The sequence below is a fragment of the Microcebus murinus genome, chromosome 9, assembly GCF_040939455.1.
Source record: "Microcebus murinus isolate Inina chromosome 9, M.murinus_Inina_mat1.0, whole genome shotgun sequence".
Classification (NCBI taxonomy): Eukaryota; Metazoa; Chordata; class Mammalia; order Primates; family Cheirogaleidae; genus Microcebus; species Microcebus murinus.
In genome coordinates, this window is record NC_134112.1 from 19645411 (window position 1) to 19666298 (window position 20888).

Sequence of the window (20888 nt, forward strand, 5' to 3'; positions counted from 1 at the left end):
TGTATTTCATTCTCCCTTGGCAGATTTTAAAATTGTTTGATATGAGGGGAAGTGGAAACCAGTGGTTAAAATAAGACTTTGAGATTCCAGATGAATTTCACATATATGTCACATATTCCTGATCCTGAATGATCAAAATTTGACTATTCTGCAAATATGACCCCCAAAAAGCACAGTAGATTTGAGCAATGCCTTTCTTTGCAGCAAAGAGCTGGTACAAAGAGAGGGGGTATCTGGGACAAGCGTCTTTTTTGTACGCAGTTCAAAACTGGGATAGGGGCTTCTTTGCCAAAAATCTCTAGGCTGCTTCCAGTGTCTTGGACCACTTCTTGATTTATCAAATCAGAAAGAAGGTTTTTTTTTTAAAAAACAGACAATGTATTTTAACCTGAACCAGTTCATTTCTCTAATGTTTTAGCTATCTAAAGGATATGAATACAATACACAGTATATTCACAGTCTGCTAGCAAATGCTTGCCAGAGAGATGAAGCCCTTAACTAAAACAGACAAAGCCAGATATAAATAGATAAATTAAAACTGAAATATTTTTAAACAAAGTAAATTGGATTTGTGACTTAATTTCTTTCATTCTTTTTTCTCTGTGTTAAAAAATTAACTATCTAAGTTTGTTTATAATGCTCATACACAAACCTCACTTGGAAATTCCCTAATATTTGGTTAGTCAGATCATCTTTTTAAAAATCTTCACTTAAAAACTTTAAAATAGGGTGGGGAGGGGAGGTGTGAGAATAAATTAATGACATTAATATAATGCCATTTACATTATATGCATTATCTCCTTTAATCCTTACACCAATCTTGTGAAGAGGGCATTATGCTACCCATTTTACAGATAGGTTGGGGGAAATGGAGGCTCAGGGAAATGAAGTAATTCACTCAAGATCACACGGATGTAAATGTCTGAACAAACTTTGAGGCTAGGTGTGTCTATTCAAAGCCCTCATTCTGTCCAACACAAAGTATTGCCTCCCAATGGAGGGAAAGATTCTCAAATACCTTATTAAGGTTTCAGAAAAAGTATCAACTCAACAGGAAGCTCAGGTTAAAAGCAGTTAATGAAGACTAACGGTCACTTACCTCTCTACAAAGGCAGCTATCTTTGCAAATGCATCAGTCTTTTTCTGAGATGACCCCACTAAGTGGGAGGAAACCCAGGAACCAGGACCACTTACTGCCACTGGAATCCATCTCAGGACTATTGATTGGCGGCTGCAGCTCTCCTCTATGGGCTTGCAAAATGGGAAACCAACACGGTCACCTCCCACGCATCACTCTCCTGCCCACAGGACAGAAGATGGTACCTGCGTGTGCATTTTCTTCCTTTGCCTGATTCTGGCAGCCCCCCCTTGCCCATGCCTGACCCTCAGTGGTAAAAGGTCAGTGCGTCGGGGCTGAGGGGACCGGGGCTTGCGCTTAGGAACTGCCCTCCAGCTTCCTTCTCCTCGTTTGCTGTCCATTTCGAATCAGGCAGTCATGGGACACCAATCAATTCATATCTCTGGGCCCAAAAATAGGCTCAAAGAAAAAGTCATTTTTGTTTGTTTGTTTGTTTACTCTTTGGGCAATTTGTAGGAGTCATCCTTAAGAAGAGCACAGAACAGCTCGAAGGGGACATTTATTCTAACAAATACAGTCGAATAAAAGGGCAGACGGGAAAAACAGGGGACAGGCATGGTGTGGCATCTCACAAGATAGCCCCGGTTTTATTTTCAAGTCACAGGGGTACAATGAAGAATGGCAGAAACTGTGAGCTACCTTTTGTCTTTTTGGGTTTCTGGTTTTGTTTTTGTTTGGATGGTGGGAGTTCTTATTATGCTGTTGTTCCGTTGTTTTTAGCTGGCCAAGGTGGCAAGGGAGCCTTTCCCTCTGCCAGTGACCTTGCTGCTCTCCCTGGTAAGTGACTCTCCGGGGACTCCCATCTAGAGCTCCAGGGCAGTCCCTGGACCAGTCTTTCACGTCCTCCTAACCTTGGGGAGTATCTTATTCACTCAGCTTGGTCTGTACTGTTACATTTCAGAGAATAAAGAGTCCCCTGGAAGTATTAAAAGTACACATTTATGTGCTGGTCCCTTTTGTAAAATCAATCAGATTTAGCTCTGAAAACATAACTCCAGGACAGTTCATTTCAACAAGAAGAAGGTACTGAATATGATATTCCAGGACAAAAGAACAACTCTGTTTTTCCCCAAAATGAATCATATATTAACAGGATTATGCATATGTTTGTATGCATCATCTATTTTTCCTTATCATTCTTGGTCTTCCAGAAAACCATCTATCACTGTCACTTAGCAAATCAATAGAAGTACTAATACAGTAACAAAATCAATAAATAATTTTTGAATCTGCATACTTATCAGAGATACATAGATTCCTGCTGAATTTCCTAGAGACTCCTGATGTAAGGTACTCTCTTCCGATGCAAGATCACACTTCATAAACTGTGGTTCAACAAATTTGGGGTTCAGAAAATATGGTCACTCTGTAGGGAATGTGAGCTGACAGTCTCGAAGCAGCTGTGGGACAATAGGTTGCCCAAGAAGGCAAATGTTAAGAGGGCCTGGTTGAAAAGAGCTATTCATGGAAAGATGTTGATTTCTAGAAAGATGTGAATCTATAGGAAAACAGCTGGCACTTCAATTGTATATGTTATATCATGCAGGCTTTTGTTCACCTGCTCTGGGGCCCCCAGCTGAGAAATGGACAGCCATAACATCCCATGAAAGCTTCATAACATCAGATGCCCTGCAATTCTCCCCCTTCTTTTATCTAATTAGCAACTAACTGAAAAGGGGCCTCAGCAAACCTATGAGTCAGTCAAGTAACATCAAACAGGGAAGCCTCATATCCCACCTCACTTTATTTTTCCAGAGTTAATATCTGTCATGCATTTCAAAATCTATAAAGAAGATGTTATAAATAAACTAAACATTTTTTATCATTAATCCAAAACAGGTCAAACATAAGTAGTGAGAATGAAGCACACTTTTGAATTCTGGCTCTGGGATCAAACAAAAATTCATAAAAGCAGAGATCTCCAGACACCTGCTTCCTCTTGCCACATCCAGAACTGTAATGAGATTTCTAGCAGGCTTATGAGGCCCAGGAAGCCACAGCTGTTTCTGTCTTCCCAGCTCTCCAGAATGGCCACTTAGTGTAGGAAAACCTTAGAGACATTTTCCAGACTCTGCAGTTTCCTTGGAAATCAAACGTTGGGTTTTCCAAATCTGGGGATAGTCATGAACAGTAAGGCATGCTCCTAAAGTAAGAAAAGAGATTTCCCAGGGAGACCTGCTGAGGACAAGCATAAGGAGAGTTTTGAGGTCTCTGGGAAATGATAAGGCCAAATAAAGAGCAAATCCTAGATAGGATTCAACACTTTAGCTAAGGAGCACGAGATGCTCCCTTGGCCTCATGCTTCCACGTGTCTCTCTGGGCACTGTAAGCATCTGGTCCTTATTTAAAATCTTGATATTTTGTTCATCGTGGAATTCTGCGTTAATGTTGGTTTCTTAAAATACTGCATCAAAACATCGGTTTTAGCCCTCACTCGAAAAGCAACATGCCTAGTGCAAGGCACGGCTGAGAGTGTGAGGCAGTGTAAACAGCCTAGTCAGATGTGCTCTTGGGCACAATCACAGTTGGCTGTCGCCTCCTTGAGCAAACCCAATGCACTAACCCTGCCAGAAGGCCTAAGGCATCCCATTGCATTCCCATGAGCCTCTAGAGGCAGGGACATATTTGCCGTATTATTGGTGCTAAATTATTACTTTCCGAATGAATGAATGACTAAGTAGCACAGGCTCTATAGATGAGGCCCTGGGCACTAATTCTACCTTGTGTGACCTTCAGGAACTCTCTGAAGTTCAGTTTCCTCATCTGTAGGATGGAGGGGAGAACAATAACTATTTCACAGGGTTTAGGAGAGGATCAAATGATAAACTGTTCCTGAGAGTGTTTCATAAACGGTAAGAATGTAGTTGATGCACAAAAGATTGCATTGGTTTAAGCGATACTGAGAAAAATGTTGTATGCTCTGGAGGGTATTTGTGGAGGAAGAGAAACTCTTTGGAGCCAAAATAAAAACAGTGAGAGAAGGTCATGAATGATTAAGGGAGGTGAGTGTCTGCTACTGTCTATGGAAAACAGAAATCAAAACATAATTCCCTAAAAACAGAAAAATGAAGCTTTCAAATATTGGTAAAAACCGTGGCAACAGAACAGGCCATGGTCATCATTCCTGCATAATGTGAATATGTTTCAGATTATAGATCTCGTTTACTCAGGGCACAGTCAGAATCCCCCCAAAGCCGTCATTTTCTGTTTTGAATGCTTTTCCAAATATGTAATATTCAAAATAAATGGTTAGATGCCACACACACAAAAAGGGAGAGCACTCATGTTTTTAATAGCTTGTGAAATGTGGCCATGGGCCTGCTGGTTGGGGCTGAAAGGAAGTAGCCCATAAACAACTCCATCAAGCGTGACAGAGCATGTTTAAGCTAAGTTTCACACAAAGAAAATTCTTCCATAGTTCCAAGTGCCTGGGTCCCTCAAACAAGATCACATCCTATTGGAAGGGACGGGAGGCCCTTCAAGAAGGCCTCATCTGAGGACTAGGAGGTGTGAGATTTAAGATTTGTAAGAAATGTGGGATCGATTTATTGCTCACCTCTAAAATTGTATGATAAAATCTTTTCTGACAGTTTTATAAAGTTAGGATGTGCATGAAAGTTTACTGTGGAGGGCAACAATTTCAATTTAATTATACTTTGGACCAATGAAATGTGCATAAGAAAAGATATAGCTTTTGGGGAGAGTAAGGGGAATAATTCATTTCCATTCCTTCTTCTAATATGTAGAATTACTTCTCGAAGTGATCACAGAGTCTACTCAAATAAGTTATTAGATTCCCTAATGAGATATAATTCAATATATTCAAGTAGACAGACAGAACTAAACGCCAAGATCTGTGTTCTATTCTGAATCCATTCTGTTATAGCTATAGGAGTGTGTGTAAGTCCTTCAACATCTCTTCCTCTTAGCCATCACCTTGGATAAATGGGAACCATGGTTTTCACCTTCTGGAATGATTCAACCTGGCTTGATATCCAGTTTATGGCTCTACTGTCCCCTCAAAGGTGCATGACAGCTGCCTGTCCCTACAACGGGACTCTCCCTGCTGCAGTTGATTGGTCCAATGGGACCCAAACTGGGGGAATCAGTCCCTACAAAATTTCAATCAGATCTAAGAGAGAGTCATTTTCTGCCACCTGGCCAGGTAAACAGGGAAGAATACTCTTCAAGAAAGAGAATACAAGTGTCCAGGAGGGGTGGAGAAGAGAGGCCAAGAGAGCGGAGATTTGGGGGTTCTCAGTGTCCCAGTAGCAGAATCCTTTTCTGAAGCTTAGCTGCCTCCTGGTCTTTGGACTTCATGATGTGCCCCCATCATGAATCAGTAAACTTCTCCAGTGTGAATATAAGCTCCTTCGGTGAGTCTGGGTTTTTACAATTATAGCCTGAAGAGCTCCAGTGAACATATTCCAGTAATAGGAACCCCAAAACTAAATTATTTAAGAGATAATGACCTGTGACACCCATTCTACACATTCCCCACCACCACTGCCACCTCTTTTTCGGTTTGCTGAAAAAATTAGATTTATAGATCTGAAGACCAAAGGAAACCATAGAAAACATCTGATCCCATTCCTTAATTACCCAGATGCGGAACCAGAGCGGTCAAAGGACTTGCTCAAAACCACCTTGTTTACAGTGGAAGATTCCTGGAGCTTTCTGTTGCAGCCACGACATCTTAAGCATAAATCTTACAGGGTTTCCATTTTTCTCCCTACCTCTCTTTCTCTCTGGATAACTCTTGTTTCAGTGTGCTCTGAGAAACCTAGTCTAGGAATTTAAGAGGTTGGGACACACATCCTAAGCAAGTCCAGATAGCACAGGGAAATAGTATGCTATGGTGTAAAAACGTGGTTTGGGCAGACCTTGGCAAGTTAGTTAAACTCCTCTAAACTAATTTCTAATGTTTTCATCCAAAGATGGGGATGAGGCTACCGATCTCACAGGGTGGGTGCCTGGTTCACCATCACATAACGTCAACTACTCCTTTTGTTAAAGGGCAGACCAGCCCATTAGACAGAGAAAATTGCTAGTCATGAGACCTCTCAGCCTCACGCCTCGTCCCTTATCAGCAAGACCCTCTGCCAAGTCTGCGGGGACTGACAGCTGCCGCAGTCGTGAGAGAAGAAAGCAGACGGTGCATCCGAGATTAGGGAGAGCTTACAGAGCCACCTGCGAGGCATTCACGACACTCCCAACTGCTCCAAACACACGGAGCCTAAATGGGTTTGGTTGTGCTTTTTCCGCATTCTCTCTTCCTAGTTCGTACCTCCAGGTGACTGGGACACACGTTCGCACCCTGGAGCCAAATACTTTCACGCAGTTCTTCAGAAATACTCCACCTTACTCCATAGCATTGCTATTTTAACTATTTAAGAAATTTCTCTTTCATTTGGCCCATCCCTCGGGTTTTCATTTCTAACGTCAGACCAAAGCTCTCAGGCACTCCTTTCCTCACTGACGCTGACAGAGAGAGTAATTTAGCAAAGCGGATATTTATTTAAGCGACTGGGCGTTGATTTAAACGCCAGTGATAAATTTGTCGATCTTGCTCTAAAGACTGTTATTCTTGGTAATGTAATTGTCATGGATCATAACTACAAGACAAAGTACAGCTTCAGCTGTCCTGGTGTTGCGAGGGGATGGAATGTCAAGTGATGTTTTGACTATGGAGCATTTCCTGGAGAACAGAGAACAATAGACCCTTCTCAACCCGGGATTAAACACATATGAAAACATGTCTTGAAATTTAGTGGAAACATGGATCTACTAAGGAATCATAAGACTGTGTTTCTTTCTTTCTTTTGTAGCACTAAACGGCATTTAATTAATGACATTCGATGGATGACACCCCACCGCCTTCTGGAATAGCTTTGCCTTCCATTTCTGCTCCATGAACCCACCACACTTTCTGACCTGTCTCTCTGCACATGCTCATTCCTCTCCCTGAAATCCCTTTGTTTTCTAACTTACTACACCGAGACCTACCTGATCATTCTTTATCATTCCTCAAGGGTCAGCTCAACTCTCACCTCTTGGAAAGTTCCCCTGAGAGCCTGAGCCAGGTGGGGCTCCCTGCTCAGTGTTCACAAACCTGTGCTCACAGTCCATCATTGCTAACGGTGAATGCACGTGGCAACTGTCCCAGTCGTCATGAATGTCTTCTTGCAGGGCCCGCCATTCATTCATCTCTGCATATTAGCTGCTCAATAGATATTACTGAATGAATGACTGAAGCTGTTCTGAATCACGGCCTTTATGCAAAAAAAAAAAAAAAAAACAGAAATGAGGACAATATCTTGTAACCCAGACAAACCAGGAATTCTCTGACATTCCAGCCCAGCTGAAAGTGCCCACTGGATTTATGTAGGCCAGAACAATTGCAGAATAGGAAAAAAAATTCATCTCTACTTTTGGAAAGAATTTGTTTTAGAAACAATCTGAGATAGCAGATCACATTTCATGCATTCTCCTTTTTTTGTTTGTTTCTTATTTCTCAAGTATTTTCAGAAAAAAATAGGCTGTTACTTGCTTCAGAGTTCACTTATTTCCGCTCATTCAGCTCCGCATCAGAATGCTTAGTCCTTATCATGTAGGCACTGGGGGAAATTACAGTAACCCCCACCCCAATACAACTTCAGGTGGGTAATAAGCCCCAGGAGCAAAGAGAAAAAATATTAAACTATCATCAAGACTGCCTTATTTCTTTTCCTGTGTTAGACACAAACGGAAAAGCAGACAGCACAAGAATCACACTGTTTCTATGATACCCATGTGTTTGTAGAGGTTGTTTTGCGAGAACCACCCTAAAGCTTCCTGAATAAGAAGCTATGATCACACAGGTTGGTAAAACACAGGAAAACAACCTACTGTCAAAGTAGAGACCAATTTGGAAGTATCCACTTTTAAATGTTGTACACAGAAATTACCCGACTGGCACTATGGCAGCAGGGAAGGCTATAAAATAGATGACCAGTTTTCTTAGGGACAGTCCTGCTGACACACCCTGCAGTTGAGGCTCATGAGAGAGGCACTCTGTCTCCAACGGTGCACTAGGCTACCCACGTACGCTCTTTCTCATGTCTGAGACCCCAGGATCTCCAGTGCAACAAGGAATCCCTCTGAACCATTCCGCACTGACAACCTTCCCTGCTCATTAAATGTCTTCTCAAAAGGAATTCTGCAAAATCTTTCCACAGGCCATTCCACAGCATTCTGATCAGAACTGGAGGTGCTGGCCTTGTATTTAAAGGAAAATGTAAATCACAGCAAACGAACTGTGCGCCTGGCACTGTATTAAGCACAGTCTTTGTAAAAACTGGAATCCCATCATATTATTATCCCCATTTTACAGATGAATAAACTGAGACTCAGAGAGACTGGCCAATTTGATCAGCCATGGAGCTTGGATGAGGCTGAGCCAGATGGAAGCCAGGCTGTCTAACTTCTAGGCACATTGTCTTACTCACTACATTTGAATGGTCCAGGCCAGGGTCTCCATACTCGATGTATCAGAACACAGAAAAAGTGGGCCCCAGCTCTGCATGGAAATTCTTGTTTGAAGACTATTTCTAAGGTACTTCTCTCCTTCAGGATGAACAACCATAGGCCTTTATCATTTTCTCCTTCAGATATTTTTAAAGTTCTCGTCATTTCATCGGTGTAATCAGAACCACCATTTTCTAAGCCTGTACAGTGTGCCAGATCTTTTATTACGCATCTACACAAAAAAGCTGAGAACCAAATAACCCAATAAAAAACGGACAAAGGATCTGAATAGATATTTCCCAAAGGAGACATACAAATGGCCAACAGGTGTATGAAAAAATGCTCAACATCACCATTCATCGGGCAAATGCTAATCAAAACCGCAACGAGATATCGCTTTGCACCTGTTGGTATGGCTATTAGCAAAAAGACAAGAAATAACAAGTGTTGGCAAGGACGCAGAGGAAGGGAGCCATGCACACTGTTGGCGGGAATGTAAATTAGTATAGCCGTTAGGCAAAACGTTACGGAGGCTTCTCAAAAAACACAGATAGAACTATGATCATATGACCCACAAATCTCACTACTGGGTATGTATATATATCCAAAGGAAATGAAATCCGTATTTCAAAGAGACATCTCCACTTCCGTGTTCATTGTAGCATTATTCACAGCAGCCAAGATACAGAAACAACCTGCGTGTCTGTGAGTGGCTGATGGATAAAGAAGTTGTGGGTGATTATATATATATTCAGCCATAAATAAGAAGGAAATCCTGCCATTTGTGACAACGTGGATGAACCTGGGGGACATTATGCTTAGTGAAGTAAGCCAGACACAGAAAAACAAATACTGCATTATCTCACTTAAATGTGGAATCTAAAAAAGTGGAACTCATAGAAGCAGAGAGTGAAATGGTGGTTGCTAGAGGCTGGGGAGTGGGGAAAGGGGAGATGTTGGTCAATGGGTACAACCTTCAGTTATAAGATGAACAACCCCGTAGATCTGGTGTATAGCATAGATAGTGAAGGATGCGTTAATTAATTTGATCTTGGTGATCATTACACGATGTATCAAATCATCACATTGTACACCTTGAATTTGTTCTATCTTTATTCATCCATTAAATATTTAAATTTTTTTCTAAAAGCCTGAGATACTCAATTATCTACACACAACTTGCCCAAGACCCAGCTTCCAGGAAGCTGCAAAGCCAGGATTCTAACTCCATTGACCCTCCAGCCCCAGCTTTCCTTGCCATCCCTTGCTGCACCTGCACAGCTGGCGCTCTTGATTTCATTCCACCCCAGGTCTTTGCAGCCCTTCTTTAGTCGCAGAAACTGGTGCTGGCCCCTCCCCCCTGCTCAGAGCATCATGGAAAGAGAATAAGCCTGTAGGCCGCTGTCACGTTGGCTTTTAAAATTACAGTCCTATTGCCGATGCAAAGGCAAAATCTTCCCCCACCACCCATTGTGCCTCGTTTCTCTGTCTGTGACATTGTGGGACAGCCTTGAAGGGGAACAACATGACCCAGGATAGTCAATCACATTCCTTCTGTTTGAAGGAACCAGAGAGGAGGCGACTACAGAACAGCCAGTTGAGAGACTCCTTGGAAGGTCCGTTACGATGCTGTAGAAAATTTCCCAAACCTTCCTGATTTTAAAGCACTTGGCAAGCAACTTAGAGCTTTCTCTTCCTTAGTTTCCAGCCGAAAACCTGGAGGCACTGCAGTGGAGTTAGGTGGCACTGGGGGCAGCTTCGCCCCAACGGTTCTCTTTGGAAGGGTAGTGGGAGAATAAGCAGTGGAAACGGAGGGAGTATCTCGAAGCACATTTGTACAGCAGGCACGATTTTATTTGTTATGCACAATTTTATGCAAGACTATTGCATCTGTATTATTACTTATTAGATTAAACTTTAGTGGGCAGTTTGATGGTGGTGATAGGAGCTAGGGAAGCACTAGAAGCCACGGCTTAGCACCTCCTTCCTCATTTGAGGCGTATGACCTTCCTGAGTCCCTGTTGTGACCTGTAGAATGGAGATAAAAACACCTAGCTCATAGAATTGTGTGAGGATTAAGTGCGTTTGCATTTCCAGTGCTAACACACAGTAGACGCTCAATTCGTGGTAGCTACTGATTACCACTGAATTGGGTTGAAACTACTTACTGCTCCTCTTGCTTCTTCACAAAGCTATTATAAAAATATCTACTCTAAAACATATGAAAGCACCTGTACTCCAAACCCTGGTTTGGAAGACAGCTGGCACTTTAGATTTACTAAATGTTTATACCCCATCAAGACCCAAAAAGGATTTGAGGTGGCTCCCAATAAAAGACACGAGTACAAGAAATCCATGAAGCCAGGAAGAAATCCATTAAACAAGGGCAACAGAGGTAAGATTCCAGCCAAAAGGGGAGGGAGAAAGAGCACACAGTGTAGAGCAGCGTTTCTCATGCTGCGTAGGCATCACCTGGGGGCTTGTTAAAATGCGGGTTCTGCTTCACCAGGTCCCTGAGCGGAGCCCAAGATCCTGCCTCTCTGAGCAGCTCCGCCCGTCAGGCAAACGCTGCTGGTGCACGGACCACACCTGGTGCGTGTGGGGGGTAGTTAATGAAAGGGAGCACAAAACTGTTACCACTTTATATCTTTCTTGCTGCAAGTACGCAGTGCAGAGTCTGATACAGAAATGCGTTCTAATAACTTTTTTAATTAGTAGAAAACTCTGAGGATGTTGGTGCATGTCAAATAGTCCTCCCTCAAACAGATGTCTTCTACTTCTCTGTCTCTCCCTCCTCCCCCGGGGGCCTTCTGGGCCTGAGGCTGTGAGCGAGGAGTCTGAGCGCCTGACAAGTCTCCTTCTAAATGATTTCAAGGAAGCAGCAGCGAGTTGCACAGATACTGGAAATGCATGATGTAACTTCTTACATTCAGAGAAAGGGATGTCCCTAAACCGAGCCATGTCTTGCCCAATGAAGTAGGCATATTCGAAACTGGAAAACATCCAAAGAAAATATGGAATCCAAAATATTTCTGCAAGTCACGGCCTTCACCTTCTCGTGGCCAAAATTACCTACCTACACCTGGCTCGGCCCTTCCTCTCTCCTCATGCTAGATACTCCCAGTGCTCATTCCAGCTTGGGCGTCGGTGGCTGAGAAACCTACAAAGCAGTCAGGCTATGTGCTAAAAGCTGTAATAGATTATCTCATTTAACCCACTGCTGGGACTTTATAGATAAGGATGTTCACAAAGGTTGAGAATGTTCCAAGGTCATACATCTATTAGGGATCACAACGGGATGCAAACTGAGGTCTCTCTAACCCAGGGTTTCTCACGCTCTGTACAATGTTGACCGACATTTGAGACCAGACCATTCTTTGTTACTGCGTGGCGGGTGCTGTCCCGGGCATCGTAGAATCCTTAGCAGCATCCCTGGTCTCTACCCACTCGATGCCAATAACAACTCCTCATCCTAATGATGACAACCAAAACTGTCTCCAGACATTGCCAAATGTCCCCTAGGAGGAAAAATTGCCCCTGGTTGAGACTGTCCCGACCCAAAGCATGAGCCCCTAATAAACAAGGATGGGCATTATTTGTCAACATTTGGCAAAGATCAGCCCTGTTATAGGCTGAATTATTCCCCCAAATTTGTATATTGAAGCCCTAACCCCCAGTGTCTCAGAATGGGATCGTATTTAGAGCTGGAGCCTTTAAAGAGGTAAGTTAAAATTAGGCTGTTAGGGTAGGCCCTAATCCAATCTGACTGGTGTCCCTATAAGAAGAGGAAATTTGGACACACAAAGAGACACCAGGGACATGAGTACACAGAGGAAAGACCATATGAGGACACAGTGAGAAGACAGACATCTGCAAGCCAAGGAGAGGGGCCTCAGAAGGCACCAACCCCGTTGGCACCTTGGTCTTGGACTTGAAGCCTCCAGAACTGTGAGAAAATCAATTTCTGTTACTTAGGTTCCTACTCTGTGGTATTTTGTTAAGGCTGTCCTAGCAAACTAATACCAGTCCCAAAGAGCCACAAGAGCTGTCTGCCTTTACTTTCCCATTTTGTTTAGAGTATACCTTGGAAGGTTTCAGAACCAATTCCAAGTGTAGAGAAATAAAAGGTCAACTCATGAATTCTGTGGCGAGATATCTCAAAATTTAACACGCAATGCTATGCGTGATTCATGTTTCTTTTCACATGCCAAAGGATACCCACTGCTAGAAAAATATTCTTGAAATACCATGCCATAGCAATTTGCTTTAGAACTCGATGACTGGTTGGCAGTCACTTCCTCCTCACACCAACTTTTGTTTGTGCCCTTATCTTTATATGTCTTTATTGAGAATATACTGTCTAGCAACTCTGAGTGGAGTGGCAATATGGTGTAGTGCCAACATAGCAAGGGCACTTGTGATGTGGCTCCTCAGTCCACTTCACAGCAGACATGACAAGAAGGCTCCAGACAAGATGACCAAATAATCGGAGGTGGCAGGAGAGACGAAGCCTTGTGCTAGCCTAGATGCAGTGCAGTGTGCTGTACCTGGCTACACATTGGCTACACATTGGAATCATTTGGGGAGCTTCAAACACACACACACACACACACACACACACACACGCACACACAAACCTGTGCTCAGTTTTCACTTCCAGAAATTGTGATCAACTGGTATGGGGTAGAGTTGGGGCATCAGTATTTTTTCAGTGACTTTCATGCACAGCCAAGACTGAGAACACCAGCACCATGAAACAGAGGATTCAAGCTAGCTATGGACAAGGCTCTCAATTTCTTGGGGCCTTAGTCTTCTAGATTGAAAATGACCATCATAACTCTTACCTTGCCTATTTTATAGTATTGCTCTGTTCAAATTATATAAATGAGTTGGAAACCACACAAGATTATATGGTGTGATCGGTATTTTTAATTTTTAGCAAGCAATATTATGCTGACATTAGCACCACTGTTCGCATTTCATCTTTGCACCAATCTACTATGCAACTTCAGGTGAGCAACTTTACCTCTGGAGGCTTCGGTTCATGCCTACATAAAATGAGGCCATGTCTAAAGTCACCTTCAGGTCAAACATTACATGTCCCTGGCAGGACACTTTAATACGTTGTACACAATATGGCTATTTTCAGTTGAGATCTGATTTTTCTCATTAAACTAGAACATCAGGGGTTTAGATTCTGCCTCTTAACCATCATGATGACATTAGGAGTCAAATTTAAATTATGCAGTGGCCTGGAAAGTAATTTGGTAATTTGGATCAATCACCTTAAATGTTCAACTTTTGGCCCAGTTAGTTTGATTCTGGGAATCCATTATGAGAAAATAATCAAGATGTAGTCAAAGATTCATGCACAGGGATGTTCATTACAGAAATATTTATTGATATAGGGACACTGGGGGTGTGAATATAATGTCTAACGAGAAAAAATGCTTCTGTAAATTATGATACAGTCATAAGATAGAATATAATATGGTTATATATATATATACACATATAACATTTTTTCAAAACTACTGACAGAGAAAGTATGATATATATTAAATAAAACAAGATCTAGAGAAGGACAATGTATGTGTGCCCGTGCACACATACACACACATCTCAGAAAATGATTAGAAGTAAATGCATACAATAAAATGTTGATCCGTTATAGTAATTGTGGCAATTTACAGAATGTTTTTGATTTTCTTTATATTTTCTGTACTCTTTTATCATCATAAGGGTAAAAACATCATTTTAAAGAGCTACTACAGGTCCAGATACAATAAAGACAACACATTTGGGCAAACATCTGGTGAGGGGAAGCACAAAAGGCTCACTGCACCCCAGCGAAGGAGCTAACACCAGCCACAGAAGCAGGGGCTGTGAGAAATCACTGAGGACTCAGTCAGGACTTCACTGAAAAGTGAAGACAAGCTGCTCGTACCTCCTGTCTCCGGCAGATCATTATTCAGTTGCAAAAATAGCAACGTCTCCTGGCTCAGTGCTTAATGGGCTTTTCCCATCTTATCTGCAACACGCACATTCTATCTTTGGAGGACACAGGGAAGGAAGGAAGAATCCGACATAAAGCACCAAAGAGGCAAACTGACCATAAAACGAACGAAGCTGGAGCTTCAGGGCGCCTCACTTCCACCAGCCCCTTCCGAAGTCAGCACACGGGCTCCCTAGAAATGTGCTCATGTTTATGTGCTCACCATTTCCCCAAACTTGCAAAAGTAAAAGATTTTAACCATAACCAGTTATGACTGCAGTCACTTCCACTTTGCCTTTCCTCCATCACTCTTCTGCTCTCATGGGGGGCATTAGAGTGCCTGTGGCATTTGGGGGACCCATCTAATCAGGGTATCTCAGCCTCGGCACTATTGACATTTGGGGCTAGATACTTCTTTGTATTGGAGCTCCCCTGAGCAGTGTGGGATATTTCCCAGAATCCCTGGCCTCTGCCTACTCCATTCCAGTAGTACCAACACCACCAAGTCATGACAACCAAAAATGTCTCCAGACACTTCCAAAAATATCTCAGGGGGTTATGGGGCAAAATTCCCAGTGGTTAAAAACCAGTGACCTGAGGGGTCATTGAGGATGCATTTAGTTTGGGTTTAGTGGGATATAGTTATACGGTTCGCAGTTACTTCCATGCACACTTACAGAGCCAGCTGTGTTGGTGGGAATGGTTTCCAGGAAAACTTCCCCAGCTCTCTGTGCTGATTCACTCACGTAACATGAGGGAGCAAAGCCAAACGGGTCTTGTGTGATATGAACAAATCCGTGGCACTTGGCACTCGAAGTATGCGGGTGGTGGAGGAAAAACAAGGTTTAAAATGTATGGAGCCAGAAACCGTTCTGCAGAAAGTTCTTCCAATCAGAAGTATAAGAAGGGGTTTTATTTCTCACCAGCGCTGATCAAAATGAAAGTTCTAATATGCAGCACATGAATTATAAATGCACCAAATAAGGACATTTCATTTATTTTGTATGGAACCAGTAGAAACTATTCTGATATACAGAAGCAAATTGTAACCAAAATTTTTCAGAGCATGCAAAAACCAGTACTTCCTTAAGAAGGAGAAATGTGTATTGAATAGAAGTCATGAACAGGCTTTTAGATTTCTTTTCTTAAGTTTTTAAAAGTGAGATACTTTAATCTCAGGCAGAATGAAGTCCACCATTGCCATATATATGCCTCAACAGTAATATTTATGAGTACCCTGTAAAACATATCTTCAGAATAGGCAAAAGAATGGGACTCAAAAATGACCTTTGTAAATTAAAGCACAGTTTATAAAGTTGTCTTGGTTGTAAACAAGATCATCTCGTTAGAATTAATGTGTTCTAAAACTGACCTACTTGCAGAGCTAGACTTAGTAATATATTTGTAGAGTATGTGAACCAGGATTAAGGACTTGGTCTCTGGTGTTAATACTATCAAGTTTCAGGCCAGGACTAGTAGACAGAAAAACTACTTTAAATAATGGAATTGAATCCCATAGAAATTCTCTATGGGGTCAACTCAGCTACAGGACACAGGCACAAAATTCTCAGATAAATATTCCTATAGATAATTGGGACCATCTCAAAACTCACTCTTGCTATCACCCTGAAAGGGACAAGAAAAGTAAAAATCTCTGTTCCATATATATCAATGGTCACATATTCAAATACTCCTTATCCACTTGAAAAACTTCACAGATTCTTTGAAGCACCAGACCTTAAGTTCATCAGCATCTTAACTCCTCTGAACCAAGTCACATGCCGAAGCTGAAAAGGAGATTTTTAGATTTCTTGATACTCCATCCAAGGAGAAGAATGAATCATATGAACACAGAAAAGATTTTTCACTTTTTACCCCCCTTTTTGCTGATTGACATGAGATTACTGCTATGGATGAAGATAACATAAAACTTAAAATGCTGTACCGGAACAAGAACATCAATGACAAACTGTGTAAGGCATGCTGTCTATTCAAAGAATATTCAGGATTCATTAATATGCAAGCATACTTGAAGAACCTTGAAACCAATTTGGCTTTGTTAAATTTGACAATATTTCTAACATCTGACAAGACATTGCTAACAGCAAGCTGTGAAGCTGAAAGACACTTTTTTAAATCATCAATAACAACAGAAAAAGTTAGTTTGATCAACCCTGAGAGAGGAAGGAGAAAATTATTTTCTTAATTCTCTCCGTAGACAGTACAACACAAATTGTTATATAAAGAAGTAGTCAGAGTGTGTAGCTCAAAAACATAGGGAAAAGTATTAATGAGGTTGGGTATCCTTATTAATAATTATTAATAATTCTTATTGTCAACTAATAAGAATATTACATTATTCTGAGTGTTGTGTTTGGGGCAATTGTTGGCTTTTAACCTTTTTTGAATTTGTTGAGATTTTCCTCTAATATATTTTCAATTCATAATTTTGCATTTTTTTTTCTTATGAGACCCCCCCCACATACAAATTTCATAAGTTTCAGGCCTCCCCACTCCTGGGCCTACCCCTGAGCCCTTACCCTTCCAGGCCCTGGGTATATGTCCTCCCAAGTCACACTCACACCCATCTAATAAGTGGGATATGCCACTCTCCCTTTTATAATTAATCTAATTTGTTGGATCATATACCTTGCTCTGAAACATATTAAAGACTCTGAGACTTAATTTGGAATCGCCCAAAAGTCTACATCACAGAAGAGATTGCTGTTAGCCTTTACCACCAAACTGTAGAGTCTATGTGTGCCAGTGACTCTAGTATCAGGACAGAGCCCAGGCCACAGACACTCTTAGCACAGCAGCTGACATGACTGGGCATATATCCAATCAGCAATGAACCAGTCAGCTCCATTAAATTGTCCCCTACTTTTTAAATATGAATGACATATTAGGTAGGTTATGAATAGGACAAAATAAATACATTTGGTTCAGTATCATCCCACCACACAAATAGCTAAGGATCAACTAGTAATATGGCATTAGTTATACTATTAGGCCATTTAAGGCCTAATAAGGCCTTATAAGATGTATATTTTTGGTTTTCTGAGGAGGAAGATTTTTAGCCTTATAGGCCATCTGGGAGAGGCTACATTTTCGAGACGTCTCTATGAGTGCCAGGATCATGTGCTAGCACCTAGCACAGTGCTTGGCACTTATAGATGCTCAACAAATATTCGCTGAATAGGTAAGACTCTACCACACTTCCCCTGTTTCCTCAAAGTGAAGGAGGGAATGAGTGAACATGAGTAGTCATTTTCTTTGTGCAGTGACCCCCGCTTACAAAACGGAAACCCATTGTTCAGAAATCTGTGAGATTATAGAAATGAGTTGACTCTTAAAAAGAAAGCAACAGTGGATCCTAATAACTAATGAAGACACACCTTCATAGCACCCACAGAGTACAAGAAGAATCCTCTTAGAACCAAAAGGCAACTAAAAACTAGAAATCCCCACGAGGGACGATTTATTTATCTTAAAGACTAAATTTAGCAAAATTCCCTTTCATATCAAACATTAGGCAATTAGCCTCAAGAGGATGTAATCGATTGTAAAATATTTTCGTTTTCCATGCAGTGTCTGCGTTTCTATATATCTGGCTGTTAGAGCTATTAGGCAGAAAAGTATAATATATATCCTAAAATGTGTGACTTATAAAATTCACTTCAATCTCAATACTGATTTTTATGACATAGTCGGACCATTTCCTTCCTTCTCTTTTGAAAATGTACACCTCTAACACCATATTCCACAGGAAAAAGTTTTCTACAGCCAACTTTATAGACGCATATATTAAAAAGAATTCTAAAGACCATGCCAAAATCCTTTCCTCACCAATGACTGGTTTTGTATTTGTTAGACCTGAATCAATATACAACATTCCTTTATCCTCTTGCTTTTGCCCTTTATAAATTTTTATTTGGATGTTTATCCTCATCTATAAATATATGCTTTCTCCCACTCTTTAAAGAATCTAGTGCAAAGAACCTTTTAAAAGGAGGTAGTATAAGACGATCATTCAAAGGACTGAAAGCATGCTATGTTTGATTTCTGCCCTTGGCCATACCTGAAGTTCATGGTATATCTTACCGCTTGGGCCTTTATATTCCTTCCTCCCTACTTACCAATGGACAACCAGAGTATTTACACTGGTTAATTAACTGTTACTTAAAATACAATGATTTTCCTATTAAGTCATCAAATTACTAACCCAAATTTGTAGTCTATTTGTATAGTATATATAGGATGTTACTTCTTTCAAAAGTATTTTTCAAGATCATATAGGTGATGGCAACCTAGTTTCCCAAGTTAATTAAATTTGAAACCAGACCATCGAGGGAAAAAATGGAAACAATTCCAAATGACTCAAAATAGTACTAGGTTTCAATTATATTTTAATGATTTTTACAACAAACCTCAGTGTCTGTTTTGGCAAAGAATGTCTCATAACTTTATTGAAAAAAGCAAGCTCAAGATGCCAAAACATTTTTAGCAAAATCTCAGACTGATGGTTTATTGCTTTGTGATTAAAAATAATAGAAAAAAAAATCCACAAAAATAAAAGAGTCTGGAAGGAAACTGCTAAAATTCAAATTTAAATTCTTCCAGCAGAACTTAAAATCTGTTTGAATGGTGTCGGTACCAGTTCCACGTTGATACTCTGCCATGCTATTCCTCACAAGGCACATGCTGCCTGCAGAGAGTTAAACCGTTTCGTGCTGCTCTTAGCGAGGGGAGATGATTAGACTCTGGCCAGTGGACTCTGTACCCCAGCACCCTTTCCAGAACTGGTGATAGGCCTGAAGAACAGTGAGTCCAAGTTAGGGGAGTGGCTGGCACTGGCCAGGGCTGACTGCCCACCAGCAATCAGCGCATGACTTTGCTCCTTAGTGTCAGTGGAACTAACACTTCACAGTAGGATCTCCATGAAGTTCCCTGAGGTTAGGCAACATTGGGAGAAAATAAAATCCGAGGCTGAGTTGGTTACACTACTACACCATCATGGAAAGTGTCTACTGGGAAAGACAGCCTTTCTGGGCTGGAAATGGATACAGCTTCTAACCAAGCCCCATCCCAAGGCCCAGAGAGGGGAATGACCAGACATGCAGTCTACCAAAGAGCTGGAATTGGGATTCAGGGGTCTCTGGTAGCAGCTTAAGTCTTCCACACAGCTTGGCATACCGCTCCACCTTGAAACAAACCCACTCTACTCCTTAACCCTTAAAGGGATTATGATCTATGCTTTGGGTTTGGATTGTCCTTGAAACTCTTCTTGCCTTCAGCAGCAGCTCTCTGTTAGCACCAAATTCTATTGCTTCTAGCCCATCCCCGAGCTTGCCATGCTTTAAAGTGAGCGCCAAAGGAGGAAGATAATGATGTTAATTGAGTGTCCTAATTTCCCCCCATAAAAGTTATGAAGTTGCTTGATGAAGCTAATTTATTATAGAGTCAGCATGTGGTGGGTTGAGGGTGGGGGTGCTGTTCCCTCTCAGTTCCCGGATCTTTTGCTGATGAAGCCTTTGAACTCCTGCCCACACAAAGTCCATGAATCAGTGTCATTTACCATGTGCATTTAGATAATTGAAATAATAAAGATGAAATGGATACAAAAGATCTACTATTTCATGAACAGCAACTCCTTTTTATCAGTGCACCAAGAGTGAAGCAAATTAGACCACCTACATTCCTGCTCCATAAAAAAGATCCTATCATCTTGTTCCCATCTTTCCACCATCCTACCTATTTTCATTTTCTTCCTCAAAAGGTGCTAACACACACACACACACACACACACACACACACACACACATGCACACACAAATATACATATATATGTGAGCTTCTAATCAAAATTACCACTCTGAATGGAAATGATGTGCGGATTTGTACAAATGATAATACACAGGAAGAAAATTGGACACAAATGTCTATATTTTTCTGCTTCACTATGGTTATAAAAGTTTAAGCATACAAAAATTGGAAGTTTAAAAACTCAGCTTACTATAAACTTTGAAATGCTACACTGAAAAAGAATAAAAGTGTTCATGTTTAAAGCCACTTAACCCGCTATAAAATCAGGACAAAAATATCATTCTTAAAAATTAAATACCCTTAAAATAAACAGAGTCAGGAAGACGTTGTTGTTACGAGAGGACTTCATTAATTTTGCACATTATTTTGAATGTCGAAGCCTGGTTTGAAATCCCAATGATGATAAATCACACTTCACCTCCT

The 20888-nt window shown here is 41.2% G+C and overlaps 1 long non-coding RNA gene across 1 annotated transcript in view; it reads right to left on the bottom strand.

Annotated features, from left to right (window-relative positions):
• The window catches only part of LOC105858267 (uncharacterized), an 83448-nt gene that overhangs the window by 50366 nt on the left and 12194 nt on the right, over positions 1 to 20888 (bottom strand). The window contains exon 2 of the long non-coding RNA XR_012920990.1: positions 7145 to 7410. This is a non-coding gene — a long non-coding RNA (uncharacterized LOC105858267). The remainder of the gene's footprint in view (positions 1 to 7144; positions 7411 to 20888) is intronic.